Genomic DNA, 10,554 nt, shown 5'->3' on the forward strand with positions numbered 1-10,554 from the left:
AAACAAGATTATTCTGATTTGGACGACGATGTGTCACTAAGTACCAGAATTTACTTATGAGATATTGTATATTCGTGCCCCTACATAAAAGAGAGGATGAGGGGAGTACTGTTCATTTGTGGCACGGGTTCGCACTCATTGGGTTTTCAAAGAGTTCTCCTTTTTATGTGTGTAATATAATAAATAGGTTAAATTGAAATATAAATAGAGTTGAATTGACGTGTGTGTATATATATTATTATATTATATATCATCATCCATCATCGGGAAGGCAAAAACAAGTGGATGCTTCAGCTTTTTCATATTGACTTCATTGCTTTAGTAATAATTTCCATCTTGCCCCTAACTTGAACAATTAAGAAAATATGTCAACCTATAAATTTGAGGGCAATTGTGATAAATTGATTATTTGAACGAGTGCATAATGATCTTTTCAATTTTCAAGTAAATCAAGTTTTCATCCCTCATGTAATTGCTTTCCAATTTTTCTACGTGTAGGGCCTATTTTGTGTTGTGAAGTGGGATGTTTTAGCATATTATTGTTGATGGTAATATGGTGTAAAAATTAGTGTACTTTGCTTTTCCATTTTCTTCTGCATTCTTTATCTTTACTACTCGAAAACAGATCAAAAGCTTTTTATTCCTCGTCTTGTTCAATACCTTTTATATTCTTCAGCTTCAATTCTACCGGAGTTCGATGATCTACAATATATTCTTCTTTTATTTTTAATTTTTTTTTCCACCAGGCATGCATTTAAATTTTAATTTTCTTCTACATTTTTTTTTTTCACTTTTACATGCATTCAAGTGTACTGACCTCAGGTATGTTGGTTCGTTTGATGTTATTTGCTATGGGAAGTACTCAGTTTTTGTTGTAGAATTTTCATAATTTGAGAATTTAATTTTATGTATATTCAAACTAATCTTTGTATTTTTTATTTTTTGTGTTCGTTTCTATAGTGTTTAGTCGTATTTTATCTTTGGTGGAATTCACAGCTGCTACAGCTCATAAATAAAAATTTACTTAGAAAAAAATTCACTTATATGCAAAAATATTTAGAGAAAAAATTACTTGTAAGTAAAAAAATCACTTATATGTAACAAGTATGCACTTGTTAGTTAAAATATTCAGTAAAAATAAATAAACACTTATTAGTAAAATATCTAAGTAAGAAGTCACTTATAAGGAGAAAAAAATGAGTAAATTCACATATAAGTAAGAAAAATTACATAAATATAAAATTATCTTTTTCTTTTTTTCATTATTCTATAGTTGCACTTCTTTCCAATATGATGTAGCATCCAATTATGTCATATTATAACAAGACACCATAGCTTTATTTTAATCCAATGTTGTCAATTTCTATCTTCCTTACTCATTCGTTTTAATCTAATATGGTGCATTATTTAAGTGTCTATATATTTGTTATTTTTTCCAAATAACGTGTAAATTAATTTATTATTTTATACAGTTTATACATTCTTGACATCATTCATACAAATTTGAAGAAAATGAATATTTTTGAATAAACATTTAATAAATGAATTAGGGTAAAACAACTTTAAAAATTAGTGAATCATATAATTATTGACACCTACTATTCACTTTTTCAATAGAAAAACAAAACTCTATCATCTGTAGATTATCTTTATTAACATTCGTGTATCTAACTTCTAATAAAAAAGGGAATGAGGGTCTATTATTGATGCAATAGTAACTTAATCCAATTTTATTATGCATAATGTCTTTTTTATTTTCTATTTTGTTTATGTCAAATAAACGTTCTTTCGCACATCATGTCACTAGCATTAAAAAAATAATTATGGCAAACAAATGTTTTTCTACACATCATGTCACTAGCATTAGAAAAATAATAATAATTTTAGTAAATATAAACTATTATGAGCAAAAAAAAAAAAAAAAAAAACTCTTCGCACATGAGTTTAAAAAAAAATAATAATAAACTCTTCGCACAGTGCGGAAAGATGACAAACCATGTGCGAAGAGTTTCCACACATCAAACCACGTGATAGTCACTGTGCGTAGAGATGGAAAACACCATGGCAAAACTCTCTGCACAGTGCAAAGAGATGACATTTTGTGCGGATACCGTCTTTACAAAGTGCAGACTCTCTGTACAGTACGGAGTAAAAAAAACTTCGCACAGTGCGAAGAGTTGGCAAACTCTCCCTACAGTGCGAAGTTAAAAAAAAAATCTCTCCGCACAATGACAGTCACATGCATTGCACGAATTTTGCATTTATCATATTTTTATTAGTATATAATTTTATTTTTTTGGAAATTTTTTGGAACAATATCTAGAAATATTTTCATGATATAAGAAAATAATTGTAAATTATTTTTATAATTGTATAACAGTATTGTGTCATCTAGAAAAATATATACTTGTATATTTTATACTTGAATAAGAAATATACGAGATTATACAAATTATTTTGTTTGTATTCTTTGATAGTGTTGATATGATTGAGTTGAATGTGAAGATTATATTTCTAAATTTTGCGTAATTCAATATTGAAAAATTGAAGATTGAGCACCATATTTATATGCATTTATATTTTGTGCTTCATATATATTTAATATTTATTTTATGTTTATGTTGAAAAAATAAAAATCTGAAATTTTTTTTGAAATTCGATTTGGTAAGTGAATATACGATGTTCTGCATTCTCGGTGTTTGTAAGTGCAAAAATCGGTATATAAAAATACAGTAAGCTACAAATACGGTAAGTTGCAAATACGGTAGGCAATATATACGGTAAGTTGCAAATACGATAAGGTGAAAATACGGTAAGTTGTTTGCAAATACGGTAGGCAGCTATACGATAAGGTATAAATATGGTAAGTTGTTTGCAAATATGATAGGCTGCAAATACGGTAGACAGTATATACGATAAGCTGTATATACGGTAAGCTGCATACATGGTGTAACGCCCCAAATTTTATTGACTCAAATTTTGGGCGTTATCGATATTATTCCATAAACATATTTAATGCGGAAATATTTAATTGAAAATTTAAAACCCTTACATTTATTTGAACTCTTAAATACTAAATAAAATAAATATAGTGTCATAAACTTTAGAACATTAAATAGAAACAAAGAAAACACACCAATTACTCTTAACAAATTTTATTCGTGAACATTTTCCTAAAGATTTTATTTGGCAACCCGCACACCGCTCACTACCATCCACGTCGACCATACTGACCTGAAATATTAAAATTTGAAGGAGTGAGTGATTATACTCAATAGGATATGTGCGTCCAAAACAATATAATAACTTTTAAAACATGAATTCATAACATTCCATACCATCATTTCGTCAAGAACAATCGGTGATCAATCGAATGCTCTAACATATTTGAGAAGACTCGAAAGAGATCTCACATTTCATTTCATTTCATAGGGACCTGCAGGTCAATTAGCATTTCATGAAATAAATCATGTCAAAAATCATAATATTGAAAGGACATATCACTTGCACATAAAGTATCATACCTTAATTGATAATAGAGTTGTTGGGAGAAAATAAGGAATTCACGTTTCCAAAACCCTTTCGCTGTTGACGTGTCTTGCGGATTTAAGATAGATCCGGTGGCAACCCCAACGTGCCAAAATCCTAATTCATTACCGTTTATTAAAAAAAAAAAAAAAAAACTTGACAACAAATATTTCTTAAATAGGAATTCATAGTAATGCTCTATTTCAATTTATTAGTGTCCTAAAATTTTATGTGTAATTAAATGTGTGAAAGCTCGTACAACTTGAAGTTAAATCAACTTTTAAAAATATGGTACATGTTGCTTCAATAGCCATTACAAAAATAGCTCCATAGCCATTTAAAATAATAAAATCCTTGTAGAGAAAACTATTAAATAACATTATCTTCTCCTAAAAATTTTATTCAACTACATGCTAGTACAAGTACATATACATATATAGTACACATATATATAATACATAAAATATATGTACATTCCTTCATCCACACGCCTATATAGGTACATAGTAATACATACAACATATATATGTACACACACAATATATAAATCTGCATATAGATACATCCATGTGTTCATGCGACATATACTTACATATATCATATTTATATAGAGACATTCATGTACACACAATATATACAAAAACGCGCAAGTGCATAAAGAAATTTGATGTTATTAAATTAATATGCAGTGGGTTTTACATCATTTACCTACAGTGTTTGGTTCTCAAAATGATGGCATAAAATAAAACTTAATACCTTCTTGAGTAGTTTTAAACCTGTCTTGGATGAAACTGGCACTTCTGGGATGGGGACTCAAAAAGGCCATGGAAGATTAATTGAAGATGGAATAGACTGGTTTTATGTCATAACTATTGGAGCATAAAAGAGTGAATTTATTTGTAAGGGGAGTGTATAAAGAAAAGTTTTGACTGCTAATCTTGTGAAAAGTATAAAAGGATAATTATGCAACCAAAAATCCCGTCAATTGACCCTATTAACTTGCCCAGATTTCTTGTTAAATCAAATTAATTAAAATCTACTTAATATAATAATGGTAATGTCTTTTTTTTTTTTTTTGGGATAAATAAGTTGCATCAATTTACATAAAGTGATAAGTTACCATATTATAATTTATAATAAACAATTATATAATGTCTTATAAGGTTAATTGGACTATATATCCATAATAACTAACTTTAATTGGGATATAAATTTTTTTGTCAAACTCCTGCGTTACCATTAGTCTGGCAATTTATGCAAGGTTTACTTAGCCCCTCTTTGATCCCCATTAAATTCAATTACATTACATTCAATTTTTCTCTTTCCTATTTTCAACCACACAATATTCCATAAAATAATATTACACGTAAATCGAAAATTTTTCCTTCTTTTTTAACTACTCATTTTTCTAAAAAATATTATTCCCCCATTTTCACTTTTAGGTAATGGGGTCAAACGGGGCTTAATATAATGGGAACATTCAAGGGCATTACTGATTACAATCTGTCCCAAAACTAAAGCAAGCATTATCTAATCCCACGTGTCAATTCAATCACACAATTCAAGCCATTAATCCCTAAAATCGAGGCAATTAATTCTTATAAAAAGAAACAACCCTTTCTCACACGTGTCTGTCAAATAAAATTTCAATTATTTTGATAGCATAAAACGTACTATTACAAGAAGGTGTCCATGACTTAATATATTATATTAACGAAAATGCTGATTGTCCAGGCCAAAAAGGTGTTTCCACCTCGACCGTCGGATCTAGGAAAAAAAAATGTATGGGATCCCTGTTTTTTACCCTGTTTCTGAGCCTGGCTCAGAAGCAGAACTCTTATATTAAATCCCTTAGACCTTTTTTTTTTAATTAATGCACGTGGGACGTGGCAGTCATCTTCAATCTTCTTGAATTCAAATATTGAAATTAATAAAAAAATGTCAATTGCAAATAACATAGACATCATTTATCTAAATTGACTTTTTCTCGAGTCTAATATACCTGATTTATTACGAGCTATCCAAAGAGACCAATATTGATATATTTATACTCGCTCCATTAAAATTTAATTATTTAACCCAAATAAAAATGAATTTAAAACATGCTTCATTTTAGTCTTCAAATAAAAATATATAACATATGAAACAAATATATATATATATATATATCTTAAAATTTTCGTGGCGTTAATTTCGTCCTCGAAATTTTTTTTAATTATAATTATTATTATTTTTTCCTACTAAGTGAAAAGTCCTTGATCTCCTCTTCTTTAGACTTCTAAGGGCATTACACATGGATTTATAATTTGTTATAAATGTATAAAATTTATTTAATATTGAATTTCCGAAATATTAAATGTTGTAATTCAATATTGTTTCTTTTTTTATAATTATACTTTCCAGAATTAAAAAAAAAAAGTGGTTATGAAATTGCTAATTTTTAAATGTGTTTTTTTGTTGAAAATAAAAATAATTTTTTTATGTTATTTGTAAAAAAAAACTATTGTAATTTTATTAAAGTAATAAGAATATTTATTATGCATTTTTATTTTTTGCATTTTGTGAAGAATTTTATTTATGGTGATTAACAAATATTTTTCCACACACGCGTCATGCCAACAACATTAAAAAAATTATAATAATTTTAGTATATATAAATTCCATTTGACCAAAGAAAAAAAAACTCCGCAAAGTGCAGAGAAATGACAAACTATCTCGGTGCGGAGAGAAAAACAAAAACTCTCGGGACTTTATCTGCAAGTTCCAAGAGGCTTTTTCTCAAATAACTTTTGAGTAATGCATTGAACACTTTAATTTCTGACCTACAACTCGAAAGTATAATTTCATTGAAAATTGTATCCGCTTCTAATGTCCAAGAGCTGTTATCAAGCAAGTGTAAATATTGAACTTGGGTGGTACCCTAGAACCTCCATTTGTGAAAGCAATACCATGGTACTATCAATATCTCCTTCTTTGCACAACTCATATATTGTTTCATTGTATGAATCACGAGAAAGCTCCTTTCCAATACCGTAAATATGATTTACATGCTCAGAAAATTGAACTATGACTGGAATTTAAAGAAGACATAATTGATTTTGAACCATGTTTTTTTACTTTATTTCATTGTATATACGAAAAATTTACAATCTTAAAATTTGACTTGTAATTAAGAAATTTGAAAATAACTCTCCGCACTGTGAGGAGAGTTTTTTTTTACTCCGCACTATGCGAAAAGTTTGCCAACTCTCCGCACATGGTTCAACTCTCTCGCACTGTGCGGAGATATTTTTTTTATCTCCGCACTTTTTTTTACTCCGCACATGGTTCAACTCTATACGCACTGTGCGAAGAGTTTTTTTCCTCTTTGCATTGTGAGGAGAGTTTTGCCATGGTGTGGACCAACTCGCCGCACTATACGAAGAGATTAACTCTCTCCACACAGTGCGGAGAGTTTTTTTTGCTCTCTGTACTGTGCGGAGAGTTGGTTTGTCATCTCTCCGCACTGTGTGAAGAAGTTTTTTTTTTTTTACTCCGCACATGGTTCAATTATCTCCGCACTATGCGGAAAGGTTTTTTCTCTCTGCACATTTTTTTATTTTTACTCTGCACTTGGTTCAACTCTCTCCGCACTGTGCAAAGAGTTTTTTTTTTCAATTTTACAATATTGAATTACACAAAATTTAGAAATTTAATCTTCACATTCAATTCAATCATGTTAACACTATCAAAAAATACAAGCAAAATAGTTTGTATATTTCTTATTTAAGTATGAAATATACGAGCATATTTTTTCTAGATAACATACTACCACGCAATTGTAAAAATAATTTACAATTATTTTCTCATATCATGGAAATATTTTTAAATATTACTTCAAAAACTTTTCAAACTAAAATTCATATACTAATAAAAATATGATAAATACAAAATTCATGCAACGCACGTGATAGCGACTAGTTTTTAATAAAGATAAAGATGCTTGTACATAAATTTTTGGTACAAAAAAATGTCCTCCCTCTCACATAGAATGGGATCCACTCAAATATTTTATTCGAGTGGGCCCCACCCCCATGTGAGCGGGAGGATACCACTATGTACCCCAAATTATGTACACCAAACACAATCTTTTTATGGTTGATCAGTTAAATTCATTAATCTTGAGCATGATTGTAGTATACTTACTTAGATGTGTTTTGTACATCCAAAAATAACAATATGTTTGATTAGAGTATATTTAATTACAAAACAAATGAAATTAAGTTAGTATCATTATATTTATTATGATAGTATAACATAGTGTCACCCAAAGGAGAACTACGATATACATTTAATGTTTATGTTATCTAAATTTGAACTTAAGTATTTTAATCAAAATTCACAATATTAATGTCAGAGCATTTTATATTTTGTAGTATCTATTCCCATTTATCTACATTCGCATGCTTTATCTGTACCACTGTTCAATAGGTTCAATTTCTCAGACTGGTGTGAACAAGTCCAATTCAACTTAGGTATTTTGGACTTAGAATTGGCACAGAGGCACTTCAAGTTAAGAAACATTCTGATCTCACTGATGAGACTAGTGTTGATGAAAAATCTTTCCATAAGGCTTGGGAAAGATCAACTAGATAAAGCTTAATGTTTACACTATGGTTGGCAATGGTTCAGTTCGGTCAAAACCATCACCGAACCATCAATTCTTTTTATCGTATCATGACCATGTAAGTTGGTTCGGTTCGAATGTGTCTCGGTTTGGCTCAGTTCGGGCAGTTAATAATTATGAAAATAAATTATTTTGTACAGGTCTAACCGCTAAATTATAAAAAGAACAATTTATGAGAAAAATCAGTGAAAACAAAAACATAATATTAAGCCAATTTAGCAAACAATATCCCAAATGAAAATGCAAAAAAAAAAAAAAAAAATCCCAATTCCTAATGCAAAATCCTAATTCAACAAACAATTTTCATAGATGTTTAATATTTGTGTAGTAGGATGTATGGTTATTGGGTCAAGTAAGTTAGGCTTGACGGGTCGATAATGGGCTAGAACTTTGGGTTAAACAGAATCATTAAAAAAATATGGAAAACCCAATTGCCCAATTAATTTTTTTTTAACGGGTAATCGGTTCGGGGTCGAGGTGACGGCGTAAATACCATACCCGCACCGCTCCGAGCCTAAAGCCCACTCATTGATTGAATCTAATTCCTAAGTTCCATTTCATATTGCTGCCTTAGTGACTATGAAAGCATTATGCGAGTTGCTTGCTCTGTGTATTGAAAACATTCTCAATAGCAACAATGTTTAAATCCAAATATCAAATGAAGACAATCTTTCAAAGAGAATCGAATAACTTAGTGAGGAGAAGTTAGTTCTGACAAAGAAAAGTAACATATATCCATTGGTTCGCAAGCCTTTGACTCTATCATTGATTCTATCGATTGCTACCGCTATTGTAAAGAAAGTCTTTTCTACAATGAGCATTATACATGACAGATTGCGTAATCGGATGGGTGATGAGTGGATGAATGATAGCACAATTATTAGTGTAACGTAAGATATATTTTTGAAGATCGATAATGAAGTAATTGTACAACGATATCAAAGTATGAAAACTAGCAAAGAACAAGTGTAATTTATAATTATGCCTTTTTTAGTATGGTCGTAATATTTTTTTGTATGTTTTGTCATCATTATATCCATGACAAAAAACTCAAAGTTTGATGTCAATGAAATTGTGCTCGCACCAAACGAATTTCATGGCTTCGCCATTGAATTCGATTAAATGATATTTTAGACATGGAATTTGTCAACACTTTAGACCTAATAGTGCGCTGTCAAATTATGCCATTAGTATTAAAAACCACTTCTAGATGACCCAAAAAGGGAAATCATCTAAACTCATTAATTTTTACATTAAATTACTATTAGCTACGTTATTCTGGTTGGAAGTGCCCTATAACTTGTATCTTACAACACGATCACAACTCTCACGCACTTCAAAATCGAGTTTGTAATTTATATAAAGTTAAATCAGTACAAAAAGACCATTCTAAAATATCTACGTCATTCATATTTGGTAATATATATTTACAACTTCATAATTTTACTCAAAAGATTAGAAGACCTATGACTTGATGACGTTGGCATTTTTTATAACACTTTATAAACTTTACATAATTGTTATTAGAATTGAATCATGTTTGAAAATTTGAGAATCAGTCTAATATTAGGGGTATTATTATAAATGACCTGCTACTATTCATTTTTGATAAAATGTCTATTATACCCTTAATGAAATAATTTATCATATATTGCACAAGATATCCTTAATTTATTGGGATAGTTTTAAATTCTTCTATTTCTCTCATTTCGAGTTTTAATATATAGTTTCATCCTTTGATCTAATAAATTAGCATAATCTGTAATATAATTGTCATGTAATTTACTAAGATTATCAAATTCCTTTGATAATATATCCATAATCTCTAATTGAGAATAAATATTTTCTATTTTTTCCATTAATCTATCTAACAGATTATCTAATCCTTTAATTGTATAACCTAGCATTATTCAAATAATTCCTTGCAAACTTTATGAATAATAACATATTTAGATAAGTTTTTTGCAAACATGAAGAATAATAATCCCTACGATTCTTTCAAGATATTAGAAGAATTCTTTCTAAATTTAACAAAGACAATAATTTTACCTTACTTTTGATCTTAAATCTGTATTCTTAGAACCGAGTGACCTTCAGGCTCTGAATCTGCAAACTGCTCCCTTAAACGGCCTCTTGCCTCAATGGGAATCCTGCTATTTCAGCTTCTTGCCCTCACTGTATCTTTTCTTAGAATTAAGAATAAAGATCTTAAGTAAAGAAAATTCTCTCTTTGTTAAAGTAAGAAAGAGATTATCTTCTTCAATCTATCAAGAATCTATGGGATAGAAAGTTTAGAAACTCATATCTTTCTGATATCAAAAGATTGAGATTTTATTTCTATAATGATTTATACAAGATTT

The sequence above is a fragment of the Olea europaea genome, unplaced genomic scaffold, assembly GCF_002742605.1.
Source record: "Olea europaea var. sylvestris unplaced genomic scaffold, O_europaea_v1 scaffold2346, whole genome shotgun sequence".
Classification (NCBI taxonomy): Eukaryota; Viridiplantae; Streptophyta; class Magnoliopsida; order Lamiales; family Oleaceae; genus Olea; species Olea europaea.